Here is an 18,444-nt window from a genome sequence, read left to right on the forward strand (position 1 = left end):
TTTCTGTGTTGATCGGGCCATCGAGGGGCGGAGGGGGTTGCGGGGGGGCCTGGTGGTGGCCGATGGTGCCACGAGGCCAGAGAGGGGGTCGGTCGGCGGGGAGGTGGTCGGGGGCGGCCGAGGGTGAAACGGGGCAGGATGGGGTCAGAGGGCGGTCGAGGGCAGGGAGGGGAGGGGGTCGGCCAGCGGTGCCTTGGGGTCGGGGAGGGGGTTCGGGGGCGAAGATCGGGTCGGGGGGGGGCGGCCGGCGGTCGAGGGCGAAACGGGGGCAGGATGGGGTCATGGGTGGCCGGGGGCGAGACGGGGGTGGGAGGGGCCATGGGCGGCAGGCGGTGCCACAGGGCTAGGGAGGGGGTCGGGGGTCGGAGACAGGGCTGGAGAGGGGACAGTCGGCGATTGGGGGCAAAACGGGGGCGGGATGAGGTCCATGGGCAGCGAGGGGCGAGATGGGGGTGGGGAGGGGGCCATGGGCGGCCGTCGGTGCCACGAGGCTGGGGAAGGGGTCGGCCAAGGGAGACGGTGCCGGGGAGGGGGCGGCCAATGGCCGGCGATGAAACGGGAAGGGAGCCGATCGGGGAGGAGTGGGTGACGACGAGGAGGGAGGAAGGAAAGAGAAAGAGGAGGGGAAAAAAGAAAGGAAAAAAGAAAAAAAATAAAAAAAATATATATTAATAAAATATCTTATTATTTGATTAATAAAAATAAAATCTGAAGTACGATCCGAATTGGATTGAGGTCGAGATCCGGGTCGAGATCTCGATTCGGATTGAGATCCAGATCGGGATCTGATTCGGACGGCGCTAGATATGTGACAGTGCCAGCATCGTGGGAGCGGGGGCTGTGGGAGGCCGAGTCTAGACGACATGGGGTGTGTGACGGTGCCGGCGTCGGCACCGTGGGAGCGGAGGTCATGGGGGCCGAGTCCGAACGGCACGGGGTGTGTGAGGCATCGGCACCGTGGGAGTAGGGGCCTTGGGAGGTCGAGTCCGAAGCTCGTTTCGAAAAAAATTATTTAAAAAAAATATTTTTAGGTAAAAAATATTTTTTAAAAAATAAAAATTTATTTATAATTTTTAAGTAAAAAATATTTTTAAAAAAATAAAAAACCATCGATTCTTCATGATTAGATTTCGTATTATTATTTTGCATTAATATTATTTTGCATGCTCAACTGCTTATAATTTATTTTATATTTATTGCATAAATTTATTTTATATTTATTGTATGCCCAACTGCTTATAGTTTTTGTTATTATTATTTAATATTATATTCATTTATATATCAAGAATTGCAGGTATAGCACCCGGAGACAGATGACGATGTTTGCGTTCGCTGTCTACCTTGGAGGTTGAGGCATCTTCATCGATTTTTACTACCGCACCAGCTCCGTCATCAGAGGATCCTGCACTGGCAGGTCCCAGTGAGATGAGTTTGAGTGAGGCGGATCCGAGTGATAATATTATTCTTTTTATATAATAAAATTTAATTTTTTTATTTAGATAGCATCATATTAATGATTTATTTATTATTGTTTCAGATCAGTCTCCACCGGTAGTGAGGTGAGGACGAGGTCCATCAAAAAATCTCGCTCTAGAACATTGGAGATGCGAGCACCCAGGACAGCATCTACAATGCTCGGTTAGGGGTCTAGGATATGGGATCACTGCTCCCTCATCCTCATACTCGTCTAGGACTGACATTCCTACTGCCTGCGATGCTCAGCTGGCGAAGGTGTAGAGGCAGACTACTAAGAATCGACAGTGGATTGAGCATCAAACTGACGAGTTGGCTACATGCATCGACGAGTATCAGCTGCTCCAAATCCAAATGATGGAGCAGATGGCACAGATGGAGCGGATGATACAGCTGATGAGGCAGCAGCAGATCGGTTCGAGCTCTTCCGAGTGCTCTCCTTCTCCAACTCGTTCTCCTTCTGTAGATGACACTTGACGACCTCTTTATGTAGTCTTTTATTTTTATTTCAAATCTTTTATAATTTTAATTTAATATAATAAAATAATAAAATTTATTTATAAATTTATTATGTTAATTTTTATTTTTATTTTTTATTTTTAATTTATAAAAAATATTATAAATATAAATTAAAAATATATATTCATAAATTATTTTTTAAAAATTATATGTGTAATTTATTAGCGACGGAATTATTTCCGACGAAATATTGATCACCAAAAAAATATTAGCAACAAAAAATTGATCGTAAGTAAAATTTTTAATAAATTTAAAATATTAAAATTTTATATTAAATTAATAACGATAAAAATATTTCATTGTAAATAATTAATATTTTATTAGCGATAAAAATTTACGTCAGAAATTGCTATATTTACGACGTAAGCTTTATGTCGCTAATATTATTTAAATTTAATTTTTATAAAAATTTATAATTAAATTAATAGCGATGAAAATATTTTTATCGCTAATAATTTTATTTATGATGAAAAATTTACGTCGCTAATATTTTTATAAATTTAATTTTTATAAATTTACCTCCCGCTTCCTTCCATGGTCAACTCTTCTTATATTCAGGCCACCCTACTAATTGAAATCCAAGATATAACTCGTCAATTCTATTATAGATATCATATGCCACTTATGCATAAATTTTATCTTAATATCTATTGATTCAAAATCTAATTACCGGATCGTTTGTTTTATGTCTATCATGTTCCTTATGATCATAACCTAAGTTTAAATATCACTAGAATTACAATTTTAAATAATTATAACCTTAAACTCAAATACCACTTAAATCATATTTTCTAGTGATCATAACCTAAACTCTAATATCATTCTATCATACCTTTAATGATCCAAATCTTAAACTCTGATATTATCAATCATACTCTAGTGATTATAACCCCAAAGTTTTGATATCATTTATATGACAATCCCTAGTGACCTTAAACTTGGGTTCTAGTACTGTTCTGTCATATCCTAATCACTTGTATCATTATCTCCGAATAAACGTAACCTAAGCTCTAAGCTCAAATGCCACTCCGTCACATCCTACTGATCTTTACATAAAGTTTTAATATCACTTCATAATCTTAGGAATTTTAAACCTAAGCTCTGATATTATTCTGTCATATTCCAATCACTTATATCATAATCCCTAATGATCCTAACCTATGCTCTGATACCATTCTGTCACGACCCGAACCCAACACCCGGATCGGATACGTGATGGCCGCACACTCCTTAGAGCAAGCCCTAAAGAATATGCAAGGCCAAATCAAATCATTACAATCTTATCAATCCATAACAATTAATTTCAAATATAATTCATAAAATTTTGTATAGGTACAAATTAAATTTCTTCAGTTCTCTGATCAGGTACTATAACACTCTATCTATCCATCTGCTCACCCATAAATCTAAGTCATGGTCAATCATGAACATCCTGTATCTCTGAAAAGAAAAGAAAGATGAAGGGGTGTGAGCTTTACAGCCCAGTAAGAATTCCCATATCACACTGATATAGTAATATAGTCTGAAAATAAGGATAAGCAATAAAATATAAAATCTCATGTTCAATGTCCAGAATAATGCAAACATTCATAAATTTTCTGTCTTGTCAAAATAGATGCATCATCATATGTTAATCGGTGAAACACTTTTGTTCAACAATTGTTTCATATCTTATCTTTCATTTCTCCTTTCATAATCATATGATTTTAACATTTTCTTTCTGGCTCTGGACTATCCAAGTCTATACCTCAGTCATCATCCGGATCGAATCCACTTTAAAAAGTCTTTCAAGACTGTCCCAGGATGAGCTCCTGGCCGGCTGTCCCACGTACCAAAGCCCGTGAGAGGCTGTCCCAGGCATAAGCTCCTGGCGGGCTGTCCCAGGCATGAGCTCCTGGCCGGCTGATCCACCTGTAAGCCAGTGGGGGCTGTCCCAGGCATAAGCTCCTGGCGGGCTGTCCCAGGCATAAGCTCCTGGCCGGCTGTTCCACATGACAAGGCTAGTCCATACCATATATCTCTTTCTTTTCATTTAATCATTATGTGTTGATTTCATCAATCAATTCTGTCTTGCATTATGATCAATTCAGATATGTCATATCCATATAATCATGCCATCAATCTCTGATACATATATATTGACATAACATACTCATGCTCAAAATCAAATAACAGTATCTCAGGTATAATAAATTCATCGATCTCAAATCCGATAACGCAAAACCAATAATGCAAGACCAACAGTAAAATAGCATATATAATAGTGATCATGTACAGGGATTCTTACCTTTACCGGTGACTGATCCAAACACAGAAATTAATGTTCTTCTTTGATTTATGAATTTCTCTAACAAGATATTCCACTCGATATCATATGCAGACAATCATCTCTTCATAACCCTGATCAATATAAAGATCACATATATGGAGAAAATTACCGATAATCGACCTGATAACACAAATCTAAGATCTCTCTTAGGATTAACCAAAATTAGGATTTACCTAAGTATCTGGATCCTCCACTGATCCATAAGACTTCTAGAGAGAAAAAATTCTAGAGAGAGAAAGTAGAGAGAGAAAGTGGAGAGAGAAATCTTCATATCCTTCCGATGAGGCACTCATGATCGAGATCATCAGAGGTCCTATCAGGGTGACTCAATATGAATTAAGTGTTACAAATTTCGAATAGGATCAGACTGGAATCAGACCTACTGCATGAATTTCGGAGCAACCTCGGATCATCTTATTTTCATCTTCAAGTTTATTCTAGGGTTCATGATGAAATCAGAAAGGAAGACAAGATCCTAGAGAGATAATCCGTAAAGAGAGAGAAAAGTCTAGAGAGAGAATCTAGAGAGAGAAAATGTAGAGAGAGAAGGTAGAGAGAGGAGAGAGAAAAGAGAGAGAAAGGAGAGAGAGGAAAATTCTCTCCTTCTTCTTCTTTTTATTTTATTTTATTTTATTTTTATTTTTATTTTTCTCTTTCTCTTTTTCCTTTTTCTTTTCTTTTTCCTTTTTCTTTTTCCTTTCTTCTTCTTCTTCTCTTCTTCTTCTTCTTTCTTCTTCTTTTCTTTTCCCGCGGCCACCCTTGGCTGAAACAGGGGAGGACCGTGAGGTCCCCCCCCTCGGTGGCTCGGGCTCCGGTGGCTTGGCCGGAGATCCGACAACGGCCGACGATGGGGTTCGGTCGGCGGCGAAGAGGAGGACGGCGGCAAAAACAAAGAAAAAAAATCAGAAAACAGGGGATCCGTCCCCTTTCTTCGTGATTTCCGGCCATTGGCCGATCGCCGGCGGTCGAAATTTTCAGGGAAGGAAGAGAGGGAGATGGGGGTTCGATCTCGGGAATGGGATGCCGCAACCGGCGGCGCCGGTGGTCGGAAAAGAGAGGGAAGAGTTCGGCCGAAACAGAGTAAAAACAGGGTCATTTTATTCATGAATTTTTCGGTGATCCCGAAGGCCGGCGGGAGTGCACGAAGCCATAGAAAGGATGGGAAAGAAGAGAGGAAAGAGGAGAAGGGCTTACCTCCGACTCCGGTGAGGTCTCCGGCAAGTATTTGAGATGAACACGATGAGGACATCCGCGGCTTCAACGGAAAAAAATTCGAGAGAAATAAAAGAAAAATCCGGTGCTCACCTTAGAGGGAAGGAGAGGGGGATTTTATAGGATGTAGGGGAGGTCGAATCTGCCTCGGATTCAACCTCTCCACCGGTGATTTGGGTGGAAGAAGACTCCCAGCAGGAGTCTTCTTCATTCTTTTTTTTTTTTTTTTTTTTGTAAGGCTGGGGCTTTTTGGGCCGGGGTGTTACACTACCACCAGAAAATCGACCACCACCACTTCTTCTGTCAGCAAAACTACCCCATCCTCCATACCTGCCTCCAGCTCTTGACTGATCCTTGTCTTTCAAAGGAGGCAATTTTTCCAAAAGCTCAATGTTCACCATATTTGCATTCCCTTGACCTGCAAGCAAAGATGAACAAATGCAAGAGCGTTAAAATTAGAGAGAGTAGAATCATATTTCACAATCACAACAGCGATCCTGCTACACTGTTTCTCTTTTCACTAAAGACAATGATTGACAGCTAAAGTTGCATGCTTTGACTTATTTTACTTCTTTCAACACAACCATAGTTTCACAGGAACAGTGAAGACGAGACAGTTGTATCTGCATTCTTTTGTACAAAAACCAGCCAAGCATTTCCCCAAAGTTCATAGTGCTGGACTGCCACAATATTTGCTGCTTGTAAAAGGCACTATCATATCACGGTTGAACATCACCAACAGTAAAGCCAGAGGCAGGAGTAGGTCAGGTCTTCAATTTCAGAAGTCACACTACTTGAAAAATACATATCATGGCATGTTTCAACTTTAAATATGATCAATTTATCATAGATTAGTAACCAAAGAGATTGATTCTAATGAGCACACCTGCGATGAACGACTCCACATCATCAGTAGGCACATCAAACACAGCATCCATTCCATCAGCTGTAAGAGAAAGACCCTTCACCCCTTCAACCTTTTCATCAGGCAAGAATCTCCTCAAGATACTATAAGCAAACCTAAAACCCAGAGAACAGAATCAGGTCTGAAAGATGGAGAAACTATTCATATGCAGATGTTGAGATGTGGAATCTCTATAAATGCCATTCCAGTGGTTAAATACTTGTGTAAAGTGCTTCTGGGACACAAGCGTAATAAAATTCCAGAGTGGGGTGCAGTGCAAAATTGATCACATGCAAATAAAATATATATTGAAAAAAAAAAACATCCACAATTTTAAGGCATGCAGGGTTTACGAGGGTGAGTAGATGGGCTTTCCAGCATGAAGGAGTAAAGTCACATAATTCTCCATGGATGAAAGTAGTGATCTCTTCCTAATATCAGTGTATCCCTGCAAAACAAACAAAAGATCATCGAACCCACTTGAAGAAATTAACTAAAACTCCCCACAAGCTTCATAATAATATCTATTTTTCTTAAAAGGAAAGGGACTAACTGCAGCTTTTGCAAGTGCTTTTGCAAGTAAATCCACTGCTGACAATCCAGAGGAACTCAGCAGTTGTTCTGCATGTGACTGGAATGCTGGAATCACACTGCAGGAGGGATTGAATTTCGGCATAAGCAACAAGCAGTTTCAAATTTACAAAGGTAATCCTCTACAAACAAAACAAGGACACACCTGTCAGATACATTGAATATAGCTTCAGAGGCTTCAGAACCAGCAGATTCAGCAACGTCAGCAGGTTGAGGAGCAGATATGTGCTCGAACTTAACACCAGATTCCCTTTCTATCCGAGATATGCTATATGAATATTTGGTTTCATATAGTAGGACAGCAACTCCAGTGTTACCTGAAAATTAATCACGCTAGTAACATAGCAACCTCTGGTGATCAATAAAAAAACAGACCATGTGTTTCTGAACTTACCAGCCCTCCCTGTTCTCCCTGAACGATGAATATAAGCTTCAACATCACGTGGGGGCTCGCACTGCAACATAAACAAAGTCAATGTTAATAGATTGAGTTTAGGGGCTATAAATCTATAAGATATGTTCTGAATATCTGTTTTCAAATAAAAGGATAAAAAACCTGAATAATCAATTGCACATCGTTGATGTCCAAGCCCCGTGCTGCCACATTTGTGGCCACCAAAACCAAGAATCTTCCAGATCTGAATCCAGCAAGAATGACCTAGATGAAATCATATCTGACTATTAAGAACAGAAAGTTTTCTTGGAAATAGCATCGATGGTGAGGAAGATCTGATTCTGTTAAAGATGAACTAGGTTCTGGACATGCACAGAACTTGATCCTATGTTCCCTTTATTATCAGTGACACTTACTTCACGTTGTGCCTGCATTATGTCCCCACGCAAAGCACGCGCTCCAGATTATAAACCAGCAAGTTCAGATGCAGATTCCTTTGTCTCCATGAAAATAATGGTACGACCTCCACTGAATCAGAATGACTTCATAAGGAAAAATTATGAAATTGTATTGGTAGAGGAGGGAGACAGAGAAAGGAAAAAAGAACAAGATGAATACAGAAGTAACAGACCGGCTATAGCAATGGATAACATCTGGAATAACTTGACGTCTAGCAGCATGAGAACAGGGAAGAGCAAGATGTCTAACACTAGCACTGGCCTTCAATTTCTCATTTGCAACAAGATCAACAGTTTGTTTATTATGTTTCAGAAAACTTGCAGAAATCTGACAGAGTAAGGAGTAGATCAGACATGTCAAGAGAGTGACATCCATATTTGACATATATATGTTTATAATAAAGACATACATATGTTTATCTATATATATTTTATGAAAAATACTTGAATCTGCCAAGTGTAGGTTGAGAACAAGACCTTCTTCACCCAGTCAGGCAAGGTGGCACTAAAGAGGAGCGTCTGAACTTTGCTTACATCCTCAACCTTCCCTGCAAACCAAAAAAGGGAAAGAACTTATCACCAAGATTAGTAACATATATGCAACTGACTAATGTATGAAATTGTGCTATAATTACAAGGCCTCCCAGCCTCCCTGCTGGCCCCCTCTAGGACTGCAAGCCAATCTAATCCTCCCAACTTGAAGCCGACCCAACAATTATTAAATCCTATTTGAACTTGAATCATTTGGATTAAGTGAGGACTGAAAGTTTTAACAGGGACTCGACATGGATAGGATAAAACCTGACTCAAATACAAATTGACTCATATCTAATACGATATGGCTTTCACTAGGCAGCTAGACCCTCCTAGATGATTGTTGCGGCCAATCTCCCCGTCGCCCGATCGCCGGTGTCACGCATCTGCAAGAAAAGTCCTCACAGACCGGAGATGCCTCCGGCGGGGACCCTCCGATGGTCAAGTCTGAGAGGAGACTAAACAACAGTGGAAAATCAGAGGCTCAGCGGGGGGGAGAGAGAAAGGGAGAGCTCAAGAGCTTAAAGGCGCCTCAGAAAGCTTGAGAAAGCTTGCTCCCCCCAAAAACTTACCAAGACTGTCGCCTTACCCCATTTTATAGTAGAATGCGGTATGGTCCCATCATTAATGGTGCAGACAACTGAAGAGTTGTCAAATCATCGAGAGCTGTCAAATCACTGTGGGTTATCAAGTCATTCGGATTAATCTATTCCTTGGCAGGACAATGCCCCAGGGCGGCCATACCGCATGTCCCTGACAGGACAACTGCTCATAGCGGTCGTACGGCGTTTGAGTGGGCTGGCCGACTATATGTCGGTAATCGGCTGTCGGGACGTCGGCTGATGACCCGAAGACACCATCGGCTGGTCTGGTGCCTTGCGGAGGTCGGACGTCGGCTACCACCCCCGACAGTGAGTCGGTGATTTGGGCTCGGCCGCTTGACCGGTCGGAAATAGTATGAGTCTGTTCAGCCGACATATCTTCGGTCGGATATCGTCGGTAGTCATCGTCAGAGCCGCCGTCGGAGTCGTCTGTCGGTCCGATCGGTAGAGTCGGACGTCGGTCGGACCGGTCTGAGGGTAAGTCAGCGTACAAAGATCAGTCGGTATATCCCACAGTTACCCCCTCCACTCCTGAGTCGGATGTCGTGTTGGCCAGCATTTTCACGTGGGCGACGACGTCGGGTGAAAGGAGTGGTTTTCCATCACGTCATGCTCTGACTCTAACGACCGTACCAACGAACGATCCGATGTCAAACGTCCCATTGAAAATGCGAACCACCATCTCCTTGGGAACGCGAACCGCCGTCTCCTCGAGAACAAGAACTGCCGTCCCCTTGGGAATGCGAACCGCCGTCACCTTGGGAACACGAACCGCCGTCGGTTAATGAATTCCGAGACGCGATTTTTACGCCACGTGTCAGGAGGCTATTAGACCGGAACTGTTCATGCAGATGGAGGCGACGTGGCTCGATCTGGGGATAGGTGCGTCGAACCGTCGGATCGAGGAAGGGCCCAGACGCTGCCACGTGTCGGCATCCGGGACACCCTCGTTCGATGCACTTTCATCTCGACCGTCGAAGGGCTTTATATATATGCGGCCACTTACATCCAAAACTTTACTTTCTGCTGCAAATCTGTTTCTGATGCTGAGGCCTTGTCGAATTATCTCCCAGTTCCAGGTAGTTGTCTCCGTCCTCTTCTTTTGAAAACTCTTCTTAAAGCTTTTCCGTTCCTGTCTCCTTGCCTCCTTTCTCCTTTGTCATTTTTTTTTGTTCTCCTTTCTGGGGCTAGCGTGTGGCTAGAACCTCTCCTCGAGAAAGTCTGTCGGGGAATCCGACCGACGATTCCCGGTCGACCCCGGAGGTGGAGGTTTCTTCACTTTCGGGGGCAAATATCGTACGGCTCAGGGAGCAGTACGGCATCCCGGAGCAGTTCGGACTCTTCGCCCCTGGGGCTGAGGGTCGGGTTAACAATCTGCCTCCGGGCCAGGTGGCCTTTTATGTCGAGGACCTTCAGGCAGGTCTTCGCTTCCCGATTTCGGAGTTTGTCCGGAATGTTTTGGATTATTACGGGCTTTGCCCGACGCAACTGGCGCCGAACTCAGTCCGGTTAATAATCAGTTTTGCTCTGTTGTGTCGGCTTTTACCGACCTTTCCCCACATCTCCCTCTTTCGGGCGTTCTTCGTCCTCCGACCCCATCCGAAAGCCCGAGGGTGGTGGTTTTTCAATCTCCGAAAGGATCTTTCGTTCATTACCGGTCTTCCATCGTCGATCCACAGGTAGAAGAATCAATTTTTCTTTGCTTCCTCTTTGCTACCTTGGGGGTTTCCTTCCCGCTGGAGCGACCCTCGGACTCAGCCAAACGAAAACAGTCGGATGGAGGCTGGAGACCAAGAGGATTTTCACTGACTGAAGGATGTGTCGATGCCGAAGTAGAGGGAGCTTGTCACCGAGCAAGCTCTGTATGACGCCGGCCTGAGTTCGGTTCTCTGTTTAGGTACAGTTCGGTCTGTCGGTTGTTTTTTGTCTTTTTCATCCGTCTTTGGACTTATGCTGATCTTTTGTTGAAATTGTAGGCATGCCGCCGAGAGTGAGGCTGATAGACGCTGACATTCAGCAACATGCGGCGCGGAAGAGACCGGCGCCCGGGGCCGAACCTTCACGGCCTCCCAAGAGGCCTCAGATATCATCGCCGACCGACATTGCAACGGCGGCAGCGCAGCCCGACACCGAACGTGCGTCGATCTACGAGCCGGTCATCGCCCCGTCGGTGCTAGTAGTGCCACCCGAGGCGCCGTCCGAGGAAGGGGAGGTTGAGGGGGCAGCCGAAGGAGTGTCGGCTCCCCCACCTACGGAAGAGGTTCGGGCCGAAGCACGTGAGCCCAAACGACCTGCGGCGGCCCCCGTCGCGCCCTCGGGAGGGACCCAATCGAGTTCGAGCTTCCCGTCTCTCTCCGACCTCCGGGCCTAGGCGACCGACCGAGGGAAGGCACCGATGGCGCCGGTGGACGACATAAGGTCGGCAGGCCGCGTTGCGTCGTCTGACGTCCAGGTTCCTGAAGGAGCGTCGGCCCTGGCCAACCACAATTTGGCTAGGAGGTTGTGTCAGGCAACCATCCTCCCAGCCGACCGGGAGCTCCTGAAGGGTCGGCCGGTGTCCGACATACTTTCTTCCTTTTACCCCATGATCCAGGTGAGATCTTCTTTTCCTTTCCCTTCATTGTTATTTTTATCATTTCATTTTTGTGACGATCGGCTTTCTATTTGCAGCTGATCAACAGCATGTCCGAGCTGGAGGTCGGGTACCGGAGGTTCGGCGATGTCTGGGCGGCCTGGAAGAATCGGGCCGAAATCGCCGAAGCAGAGAAGGCAACACTGGTGGACCAGCTGAAGTTGTCGGTCGACCGTGAGGCTAGGCTCGAGGAGGAGATCTCCCGACTCACCAACGGCCTAGCTGCCTCAGAGGCTGAACTTCAGTCGACTCGCGAGCAGATCCAGCGCAAGACCCGCTCCGTTCACCGACTACGGTGTGAGCGAGACGGCCGCGTCAGGGAGCTCGAGGCCGAGCGCAAACAGCTTCGCGTTAGCCTGGAGAACCTGGCTAAGGCCGAGGAGAACTTGTCCTCCGCCCAAGCTGACGCCGACATAGCGAAGGCGGAGGCGGAGTCGGCCAAGGAGGCGCTGAGCCGGGCGGTAGAGGACTTTCGTGGCTCGGACGAATACCGGGAGGAGCTCCTCGAGAGCGGCTTCGCCTCCTATCGGGTGGGGTACAAGGACGTCCAGGATGCGATTCAGAGTTTGCACCCGGAGCTCGACCTGAGTGGCATCGTCCCTCCAGGGTCGGAGGACCAAGCCGCAGAGGAAGAGGCCGACCCACTGCCGACGGAACGAGTTGCCGAAGGTGAGGCGGCTCCAACTTCCGATCCCTCCCCGACTGGAGCGGGCACGCCGGTTGCTCCCGAACTCTACCCGGTGCAAGAAGCCGACTCCAACGAATAGTCGGAGTATCTGCTCCGTTTTCTTTGTATTCCTCTTTTTTTTCTGTTTAGTCTTTGACATTTGTAGTCGGGCTTCGTCCTAATTTTGTAATCGGACTTTGACCCAATTTTATAAGTCATTTCAACTTAACAAAATCAAAGACTTTTCACACTTTTCCTTGTGTGCGGTTCAATGTGTTTGATTTGCCGAGCCATCCCTGAGAATATAGGTCGTAGCTCCGACATACCTCATTAGGACGTTCGATAGGATCTAGCATAGCTGATCAAAGTAGTCAGTAGCGTGCACCGTGCCAAGGGCAGCGCAAGCCCCGATCGCAGGCCGGCATCCCGACCGTCATACAGATAGCGTAGGATCGATGGTTGAGAGCCGTATCGATTGAAGGTCGAGTGTCCGCCGCCCGGACCTTGGTCGGGCGTGTACGTCAGGCCGAGTGTCGGCCAATCACCGAACGTAGCTCGTCGACACGATCATTCCGTAGAGTTCGATAGTCGAATGGTGTCCGACGTATTCGGATAGGATAACGATGACAAGTCGAATATCCGTTGTCCAACCCTTGGTCGGACGTGCACGTCGGGACGTATGATAAACGATGGCAAGCCGAATATCCTTCGACCGGTCGTGATCAAGTCAGTATGTCGTAAGTCGAATACCTGTTGCTCGGACTTTGTTCGGGCAGGTACGTCGCGATGCATGATAAACGGTGGCAAGCCGAATATCCTTCGACCGGTCGTAACCAAGTCGGCATGTCGTAAGTCGAATACCCGTTGCCCAGACCTTGATCGGGCGGGTACGTCGCGGTTGTCTTGGCGTTTTGCCTTTCTTAATCAAAACTAAGTCGGCGAGTTAGCCAGTCGCGTTGCTCGAGAGTCGACTGTGGAAGGAGCGCAGCTTCAACTTAAAGAGGTTTCATCGCCAGTGCTGGCCTTTCGTTAGTGTAGACAGAACGGTTCTCGTAAGAGTCATGTGTCGTCGGCGATCGAGCCGTAGATTCGACATAGAGTCGTAGACTTGGCGTAGAGTTGTAGACTCGACATAGGGTCGGCAATCGAGTCATAGATTCAGCGTAGAGTCGTAGACTTGGCGTAGGGTCGGCGATCGAGTCGTAGATTCGGCATAGAGTCGTAGACTCGGCGTAGGATCGTAGACTCGGCGTAGATTCCCAACAAGATGTGGGGCCCAAGTCGGAACGTCGAGGCTCGTACTTCTGGCGAGGGCCGACCCTCGGCGGGGAGCCAAACTTTGTAGACTCTGGAGTTTTTGAAATTGTATTGTATTCCGAGCAAGAGGGGCATACAGAATTCATTGATAATATAATTTCAGGTTGTCAGCATTCCAAGTCCAGAGAATGACCGTCCCTTCCAGGGTTTCAAGTCGATAGGCGCCCGGCCTGCAGGTGTCTGCAATCTTGTAGGGTCCTTCCCAGTTTGGGGATAGTTTCCCTTGATCCTGAGGCTTTAAGACTTCCGCCTTCCTTAAAATCAGGTCTCCGGGTCTGAAAGACTTTGGCCTAACTTTAGCGTTGTAGTATCGGGCCACTCTTTGTCGGTAGGAAGCCATGCGGAGTTAAGCCTCGCGTCGGAGCTCAGGTAGGAAGTCCAAGTCGGCTCTCCGACACTCGAAGTTGTCCGGTTCACAGTATTGCTCAACTCTAATCGATGGTAGCCCGATCTCTAGTGGAATCATTGCCTCCGTCCCATAGGCCAGGTTGAAAGGAGATTCCCCGATCGGGACCCAGGGTGTCGTTTGGTATGCCCACGTGATCGAGTGCAACTCTTCGACCCAGAGGCCTCTGGCTTCATTCAGTCGAGTCTTCAACCCATGCAGGATGGTTCGGTTGGTTGCTTCGACTTCTCCGTTGGACTGTGGATGGCCGACCGAGGTCAGCCGGTGCATGATATGAAATCTCGCACCGAACTCTCTGAAATCATTGTTGTTGAACTATCATCCATTGTCAGTGATGATGGTGTGCGGTAGTCCGAACCTAGAGATGATGGATTTCTGGACAAATCTTCCATCTTGTGCTCGGTAATTTGCGCCAAGGGTTCGGCCTCCACCCACTTGATGAAGTAGTCGATTATGACGACTATAAACTTTCTTTGGCCAAATGTCAGAGGGAAAGGGCCGAGTATGTCGATCCCCCATTGGGCGAAGGGCTATGGGGCGACAATGGAAGTCAGTTGGTTGGCAGGTCGGTGTTGTAAGTTGGCATACTTCTAACATGGCTCACACCTCCGAACCAAGTCAGCCGCATCTTTCTTCATGGTGGGCCAGTAGTAACCTTGCCGTAGGACTTTGTAGGCCAAGGATTTGCCCCCCAGGTGACTCCCGCAGATCCCTTCATGCATCTCTCTGAGTGCGTAGTCCACATCCGTCGATCTCAGGCACCGTAGCAAAGGAAGGGAGAACGACCTTTTGTAGAGTCGTCCGTCCATCATTACATATTGGGAGGCCGCCCACCAGAGTCGCTTGGCTTCCGCGAGATCTTCGGGGCTGATTTCGTCAGTCAGGTACTGAATGATCGGGTCCATCCAGTTTGGTTCGGTCGTCAGTTGGAGTACCTGCTTAGCTCTGTCGATGCTCGGTTGCTCGAGACTCTCCACAAAAGTTCGGCCCAAGGTGCTGTAGGCAGATGTCGCAAGCCTGGAGAGTGCATCGGCCCGAGCATTCTCCGACCTGAGAATATGGGAGATCTCGAAATACTTGAGGTGTGCCACGAGATCTCTCACCTTCTGGAGATATTTCGCCATGGTCGGATCCGGCGCTTCGAATTCGCCTTCGACTTGCCCCACAATCAGGTGGGAGTCGGAGAAGACTCTGAGGCAGACGATCCCGAGCTCCTTCACCACTCTCAAGCCAGCGAGAAATGCTTCATACTCGGCTTGATTATTGGAAGCTTTGAAGTTGAATCGGAGGGCATACTCGGTAACCACTCCCTCCGAGTTGGTGAGCAGGAACCCAGCCCCGCTCCCTTGGGCATTGGAAGCTCCATCTATGTATAACACCCAAGTTGACCCAAGGTCATACTCAGAGGTCGCAGCTTCTTTGGAGCTCCCGCCTTCCGACATTTGGTCGACTGTCGGGCATTCTGTAATAAAGTCAGTCAGGACTTGGGCTTTCAAAGCAGGTCGTGATCGGTATTGAATGTCAAACTCGCTCAGCCTCACCGCCCATTTCGCCAGTCGTCCTGATGTGTTGGGGCGATGGAGGATCGCTCTCAGGGGCTGGTCGGTGAGGACCACGATGGTGTGTGCTTGGAAATACGGACGAAGTCGTTGCGCGGATGTGACTAAGGTAAATATCATCTTCTCCGCCCTTGAGTACCGAGTTTCAGTCCCGTGGAGTACTTTGCTGGTATAATATACGGGCTGGTGAGTTCAGTTCTCATTCTCCCGGATGAGTACCGAACTAACAGCCTCTAGGGCAGTGGCCAAATAAAGATACAATGTTTCTCCGACCTCTGGCTTTACAAGCAGGGACAGAGAAGCCAGGTACTTCTTCAAATCTTCAAAGGCTTGCCGGCACTCATTCGGCCAAGAGAAGTTCTTCATCTGCCTCAGGGTTTTGAAGAACGGAAGGCATCTCTCAGCCAACCGAGAGATGAATCGGCTGAGCGCGATGATCTTTCCATTGAGCTGCTGCATCTCTTTTTTAGTGTTCGGGTGCCGCATGTCGATGATCGCCTTTATCTTCTTGGGGTTGGCCTCAATTCTGTGCTGGAAAATGAGGAACCCGAGAAACTTCTCCGAAGCTACCCCGAAGGCGCACTTAGTCGGATTTAGCTTCATCCGATGTTGCCGAAGAGTGCGAAAGGTTTCTTCCAAATCTTAGACATGATCTGAAGTCTGCGCACTCTTCACCAACATGTCATCCACGTACACCTTCATGTTGCACCCGATTTGATCTTTGAAGATCTTATTGACGAGGCGTTGGTAAGTGGCTCCGGCATTCTTCAGACCGAAGGACATCACTCTGTAGCAGTAAAGGCCCTTGGCGATCACGAAGGCCGTATGCTCTTCGTCCTCGGGCGCCATCCGGATTTGGTTATATCCGGCGAAGGCATCCATGAAACTGAGCAGTCGGTGACCGGACGTCGCATCCACCAGTTGGTCGATCTTTGGTAGTGGAAAGCTGTCCTTCGGGAGGCCCGATTTAAGTCGGTGTAGTCGATACAGATCCTCCACTTTCCGTTGGCTTTCTTCACCATGACGACATTTGCGAGCCAGTCGGGATATGTGGTTTCTCTGATGAAGCCCGCCTCGAGTAGCTTGTCCACTTCCTCGTCGATGGCCTTCTGTCTTTCGGGGGCGAAAGCCCGTTTCTTCTGTCTCACCGGCTTTGCGCCAGGGGGGATGTTGAGTCGGTGAGTCATTGTTTCCGGGGGTATGCCGATCATATCCACTGCCGACCAAGCGAATATGTCGGCGTTAGCTTTCAACAGCTTTATCAATTACTGTCGCTCCGGGTCGGACAGCTGCGACCCGACCCGGACAACCTGTTCAGGATTCTTTGTCATCGGGATGGGAATCAGCTGTTCAGCCGGTTCACCCCTCTCCTCCTCTTCCCGTTGGTCCAGCTTGTCGACCGTCAGGGAGTCCTTCGATTCATTGCTTTGAGTAGAGATTTGGAAGCATCGCCGGACGAGCTGTTGATCCCCGCGTATTTCCTCGACTCCATTTTTAGTTGGAAAACGGACCAGCAAGTAGTATGTCGAGACTATCGCCCTGAGGGCGTTTAGTCTGGGTCTTCCAAGTATGGCGTTGTAGGCCGAAGGTACTTGGACGACCGTGAATGTCATATTAACGGTGCTTTGTCGTGGTTCGGTCCCAGCTGTCACGGGAAGAGTAATTTCTCTTTCCACCATGATGGCTTTCCCGACGAAATCCACTAGGGGCGTAGAGACTCTCCTGAGTTGGTTGGTTGACAGTTGTATTCGAAAAAAGATCGAGTAAAATAAAATATTAGTCGAGCTTCCATTATTAACAAGAATCCTTTTTACATCATAGTTTGCTATTGTCGCCGAGACAACAATAGCGTCATCATGGGGAGTTTGGATTCTCCGAGCATCCTCATCTGTGAAGATGATTACATTGTCCTGGCGTGGCCTCTTCGTCGACTCCCCTTCAGCAGTCGTTCCTCGGTCCAGTCGTCTGGAGATCATGTTGATGACTCCAGCGGTAGGCTGGTTATTCACTGCCTCTTTAGTTGGTTGGGGTCGTTGGTCGGAAAGGGGCTGAGCCGGTGGGTCCCTTCGGTACTTCCCGAGATACCCTCATCATATGAGGGTCTCTATTTCATCCTTGAGTTGGATGCATTGCTCGATGGTGTAATCGTGGCCCCGATGGAACCGGCATTATCTTCTACGGTCAAGGCCTTTTGCCTTCAGAGGTGGAGGCCGTCACAGATATTCCGCTCCTTCGATCTCCATCAGGATCTGTGCGCGAGGAGTAGAGAGAGAAGTATAGCAGTCATACCTGTGATGCGTCGGTCTCGGACTCCACCGTCAAGGCGATCTCGGACTTCGTCGTCGGGGCGAGACCCGTCTATCAGTTAGGGGCCTGCTGGGTTTAGCAGGAGCCCGATTCTTCTTCCGCTTCTCCTTCTGGCCCACGTCCTCGGTCAGGCGCCGGTCGGAAACTTCTTCATCTGCGCGCATGCATTTGTACGCGCGCTCCAGCAATTCGGCATACGTCCAGGGGAGGGTCTTGTCCAAGCAATACGTGAACTGGGACCCCCTTAGCCCCCTCTTCATGGCCGAGATAGCCATGTCTTCGTTGAGGTCCCGGACCTCAAATGTGGCCGCGTTGAATCGGGCCACAAAGTATCGGAGTGTCTCGTTTTCTCCCTGCTTGAGGGAGAAAAGACTGTCCGAGGTTCGTGGTGGTTTCCGACTGGTGCTGAAATAGGCCACGAAAGAATGCTCGAGCTACCCGAAGGAGTGGATACTCCCTGAGTGGAGGCCGGAGTACCAGGCCCTGACAGCTTTACGAAGCATGGTGGGGAAGCCGATGCAGAGGAGGGCATCGGTTGCC

General features: G+C 47.6%; 1 pseudogene; it reads right to left on the bottom strand.

Annotated features, from left to right (window-relative positions):
- Positions 1-1,789: 1,789 nt before the first annotated feature.
- The window catches only part of LOC105043545 (DEAD-box ATP-dependent RNA helicase 7-like), a 28,040-nt pseudogene continuing 11,385 nt past the window's right edge, over positions 1,790-18,444 (bottom strand).

This window comes from Elaeis guineensis, chromosome 4 (genome assembly GCF_000442705.2).
Source record: "Elaeis guineensis isolate ETL-2024a chromosome 4, EG11, whole genome shotgun sequence".
NCBI lineage: Eukaryota > Viridiplantae > Streptophyta > Magnoliopsida > Arecales > Arecaceae > Elaeis > Elaeis guineensis.